Source organism: Triticum urartu, chromosome 5A (assembly GCF_056163025.1).
Source record: "Triticum urartu cultivar PI428250 chromosome 5A, HENAU_Tu73, whole genome shotgun sequence".
In the NCBI taxonomy this organism is placed as follows: Eukaryota; Viridiplantae; Streptophyta; class Magnoliopsida; order Poales; family Poaceae; genus Triticum; species Triticum urartu.
In genome coordinates, this window is record NC_141877.1 from 540,050,732 (window position 1) to 540,056,072 (window position 5,341).

The following is a 5,341-nucleotide window of genomic DNA, read 5'->3' on the forward strand; positions in this document are numbered from 1 at the left end:
CAGACTCACCTGCGTCATCAAACATGGACAATGTTAAAAAACATAAGCACTTTGAGCCCGTTGCCTTGGCTGTGTATAGGAGATTTCAACCAAGTTCTACGTCCAAGCGAGCATGCCGGGGTTGGACAACGTAGTAATGCACAGATCCAAGCTTTCCGTGAAACCACAGATGTTTGCATGTTGATGGATATTGGATACAAGGGGAGATTTTGGACTTTTGAGAAGAAGGTGGCCGGAGGGACTTATACAAGGTGCAGACTAGACAGGGCTTTGGCCAATCCTCAGTGGTTGGCTCGTTTCCCTTCAGCAGGTTTGGACCACCAGGTGGCTGCTACCTCGGATCATGGTCCCATTCTCCTAGACCTTGGTCGAGCAAGAGAAGCAAAACCACCACAGAGTTTTCGGTATGAGGCCATGTGGGAAAAACATGAAGGCTTTGGTGGGGCGGTGAGCGAGGAATGGTCGGCTATGGGGCCTTGTGAAAGTGTTCAGGAGTTACATGATAAGCTGGAGGCTGTTTCCAAGGGGATTACCAGATGGAGCAAGACGTCTTTTGGGAGTGTGAGACGGGAGATCAAAGACCTAAAAAAGAAGCTCGATGAACTACGAGCGGATCCGTTGCGCACGGCACCAACGCATGTGGAGATCAAGATTAATGAAAGATTGGTGGAGCTTTATCATCGCGAAGAGATCATGTGGAGACAGCGGGCCAGAATTGAATGGCTTTCCTCGGGCGACAAGAATACAAAAATTTTCCATCTTCGGGCTAGTCTACGGAGGAAGAAAAATATGATCAGGGCTCTTGAGAATGCGCTGGGTGTGCTGGAAGATGACCCAGCTGAGTTGAGATCAATGGTGAATAATTTTTACCAGGACCTCTACATGTCCGAAGGGGTGCAAGGAGTTGAGCAGGTGTTGGAACATGTCCCATGTAAGGTAACAGCAGCGATGAACGAGGAGCTTTGTGCTCCATATACAAAAGAAGAGGTTAAACAGGCACTCTTTCAGATGTTCCCAACTAAGGCCCCTGGCCCTGATGGTTTCCCTGCGTAGTTCTGTCAGAAACATTGGGACACATGCGGTGATGATGTGACTAATATTGTTTTAAGGATAGTGAGAGGGGAGGAAAGCCCCGAGTGCATTAACGAAACAGTCTTGGTACTTATCCCGAAGGTGAACATCCCCACTCTCCTTTCACAATTTAGACCAATAAGCTTATGTAACGTTTTGTATAAAATAGCATCGAAGGTTGTGGCCAACAGACTGAAGCAAGTGTTACCAGACATCATATCTCAAGAACAGTCAGCTTTTGTGCCTGGGAGATTGATCACGGATAATATCATATGTGCTTATGAGTGTTTACACTTCATGAAGAGAAAGAAGTCTAAAAATAACAGCTTTTGTGCACTAAAGTTGGATATGATGAAGGCTTATGATAGGCTAGAGTGGGACTAATTGAGAGCCATCATGGGCAAGTTGGGTTTTGCACAGATCTGGATTAACACAGTTATGACGATGATCTCTAGTGTCTCTTTTTCAGTTCTCTTCAACGGAGAGAAGCTTGAGAAATTTAAACCTTCCAGAGGGCTACGACAGGGAGATCCCATCTCCCCTTACCTTTTCTTGATAGCAGCAGAGGGCCTTTCGTGCCTCTTGAAATCTAGTTCACAATCATCATTGTTGGCAGGTATTAAGGTGGTACCCACGGCACCCGCCGTTAACCATCTATTATTTGCAGATGACAGCCTATTGCTTTTCAAGGCGAGTGTGCAGGTGGCAGAGAGGATATCAAGCTTGTTGGAAACTTATTGTCAGGCTTCGGGTCAGAAGGTAAACAATGCAAAATCATCTATATTCTTCAGTAAGGGGTGCTCTCAAACAATCAGAGACGGGGTGAAGAATAAAATCCAGGTGCATAATGAGTCTCTAAATGATCGTTACTTGGGCATGCCAACGGAAGTGGGACACTCAAAGAATGGTACTTTCAAGTATTTGAGGGACAGAGTGTGGGAGAAGGTAAAAGGATGGATGGGAAAATTACTGTCTGCAGCAAGCAAGGAAGTTCTGATAAAGTCAGTAGCCCAGGCGATCCCAGTATATTCTATGTCTTGCTTTAGGCTCCCGAGAGGACTGTGTGAGAGTGTCGCATCAATAATCCGACAGTTCTGGTGGGGTTGTAAGGACGGAAGAAGGAAACCAGCTTGGGTATCGTGGGATACAATGACAATGCAAAAATATATGGGAGGCATGGGATTTAGAGATATGGAAATTTTTAACTTGTCCCTTTTGGCAAGGCAAGCTTGGAGGCTATTGAATGATCCGGAGTCGTTGAGTGCTAGAATATTGAAGGCTTTATATTTTCCTGATCGATCACTATTGGAGGCAGAATTGGGTTCCCGTCCTTCACAAATTTGGAGAGGCATTCTCGATGGGAGAGATGTAGTAGCGCAAGGTATCATTCGAAGGATAGGAGATGGAGAAAACACGGACATCTGGGCTCATAACTGGATACCAAGGGAAAGTTACAAAAGGCCCATTACTTCACTGGTTCCGGACCCCCCTCGACGTGTGGCAGAACTAATAGAAACATCGATGGCAGTGTGGAATGAGCAGCTGGTTCGTACGGTGTTCACTCCTTTTGATGCAGAACCAATTCTTCAGATCCCGTTATGCACTAGACGGCTCTCACATTTTTGGGCTTGGAGCGAGGAACCAAGAGGTCACTTTTCGGTAAGCTCGGCGTACCGTATGCTAGTGCGAACCAAACAAAACAGAGAGGCTTGGCTCGAAGGCAGGGAGGGCACATCAAACTTAGAAGCTAAAGGAGCTGAATGGAAGTCTTTATGGAAGGTGCAAGTTCCCTCGAAAATCAGGGTTTTCCTGTGGCATCTGGCAAGAAATTCTGTCCCGTCGGCGGCTGTGTTACATAGGCGTAATATGTCTACATCATCATCTTGCAAATTATGTGGAGTACATGACTCATGGAGGCACGCGTTACTGAAATGTCCTATGTCTAGGAGCACCTAGGTGCTTTCAACTGATATCATCTTGGATCAGCTAAGTCTCAATCAACAGGATGGTGCCAAGGAGTGGATATTTGCCATGGAGAAAGCTCTTTCGTCAGATGAGTTCGTAAGATGCGCGACAACGCTATGGGCGTTATGGGGGTCGAGACGGAAGACGATATATGAAGATATATTCAAGAGCCCGTTTGCTATTCATGGCTTTGTAAACACATATCTGGGAGAGATCCAGGACTCGACTCCGACGAAGATGAATCGAGGGATCGCGGCCACCAGAGGCACGGGATGGCTTGCTCCACCGGAGTTCTATATGAAAATTAATGTGGATGCTGCAGTGGGCAGAGGGGGGCGACATGGAGCAGTCGCGGCGATCTGTCGAAGCAATGATGGTTCTTTTTCAGGTGCATCATCGATAGTATTCACAAACCAAGGCGATCCGGCTACCCTCGAAGCAATGGCGATCAGGGAAGGTTTGGCGTTAGCCCAAGATTTGAATGTGCACCGAATACATCTAGCGTCGGATTGCCAAGGCGTGGTGGCTGAGATCAAATCTGGGAGTGGATCGGCTTATGGTGCTATCATAGAGGAAATTAAGTTATCTATTCCTTCTTTTATTTCATGTGACATAGTTCATGAGTTTAGGAGCTCAAATAAGGAGGCTCACAATCTAGCGAAGTGCATTAAGGTTAGGGCCTGGGCGTCATGTATGGCTGGGCCATCCGGAAGGTTTTTCTTTCGTCTCTGTAAACATTGTGACGGGTTGAATAAAGCTTGGCGAGATTGCCTTAAAAAAAAGAAACTAGATAAAAATGGACGCTCCTCGAGACAGTAACGGATAAGGACCGTGTGCAGCCTGCTGCAGGCAGAATGGCAGGGATAGCGCGGTACGTACCGGCGGGTTTCTGAGCTGAATCCGCCGCGGCACCAATCGGCTTCGGGTTTCTGAGCTGGCCATGGCTTCCCCTCGCCATCGCCAGGACGGAGACGGACCACACGACGGCGCGCCGACGTACGCCGGCATGGCGGAGCTGGTGCCGGCGCTCCCGCTCGAGACGCGGTGCCCGCCGTTCGCGCTGCGGCGCTACGGCTGCTTCTGCCTGCCGGAGTCGGCCCTGCGGGGCGGCCTCCCGGCGTTGCACGCCGGGTTCGCGCCCAGGCGCGCAGACGTGCTCCTCGCCAGCTACCCCAAGTCCGGCACCACCTGGCTCAAGGCCCTCGCCTTCGCCACCGTCCGACGCGCCGCGCAGCCGCCTTCTTCCATCGACCACCCGCTCCGCCGTCGCAACCCGCAGGACTGCGTCCCGTTCCTCGAGGTCCGCGACGGGCACATGGCCGAGCTCGAGGCGCTCCCATCCCCGCGCGTGCTCGCCACGCACCTCCCCTACTCGCTCCTCCCCGACCGCGTCGTCGCTGACGACGGCGTGCGGATCGTGTACGTCTGCCGAGACCCCAAGGACGCGCTGGTCTCCTCGTGGCTCTTCACCAGGAAAGCGTCCGCGAGTGTCGGAGTGGACTCCGACTCCTACTCGCTGCAGGAGGCGGCCGAGCTGTTCCGCGAGGGCCGGTGCTTCTACGGCCCTCAGTGCCGGCACGTGCTCGAGTACTGGGACGCGAGCCGCCGGCCCTCCGGAGGCTGCGGCGGCGAGGTGCTGTTCCTGAGGTACGAGGAGATGCTGCGCGACCCGGCGGGGAGTCTGAAGACGATGGCGGAGTTCATGGGATGCGGCTTCTCCGAGGAGGAGGTGGCGCGAGGGGTGGTGGACGAGATCGTGGACCTGTGCAGCCTGGAGAAGCTGAGGAACATGGAGGCCAACAGGGACGGGCGGCGGAACGCGTCGGGCATCAGGAGCGACTCTTTCTTCCGGAAGGGGGTCGCCGGGGACTGGAGCAGCCACTGTCGCCGCAGATGGGGAAGATGCTGGATGAGGCCGTGGAGGACGCGCTCCAGGGGTCTGGGTTTAGCTTCTCCGGCTAAGCTCCGGCGAGCACTGGCCAGGGCGGTAGTGCAGCAAACAACAATGCCATTGCAAAGCACGGCTTGGAACACGTACATGTTTTGTGGCGATCCATGGATTTAAGGCGCGAGTTTGATTCCAGTTTCTTGCTCGAAAGTTGATTGTCTTGTAATAAGTTCAAACGGTAGTTTGATAACTCATTCCAAATGTTTCTTTCCCAAATTTCCGAATCATTCCAGTTCTATAATTTCAGTCCTCATTTAGTATATTATTTAAATACAATTCCGAGAATTTTCAAGTGTGTTTAAACATTTCAAATTCATTTAAATATTATTTCAACATGATTCTAAAAATTTGAAATGC

The 5,341-nt window shown here is 50.8% G+C and overlaps 1 pseudogene; it reads left to right on the forward strand.

Annotated features, from left to right (window-relative positions):
• Positions 1-3,885: 3,885 nt before the first annotated feature.
• On the forward strand, positions 3,886-5,044 carry LOC125556593 (cytosolic sulfotransferase 7 pseudogene; annotated as a pseudogene).
• Positions 5,045-5,341: the final 297 nt, after the last annotated feature.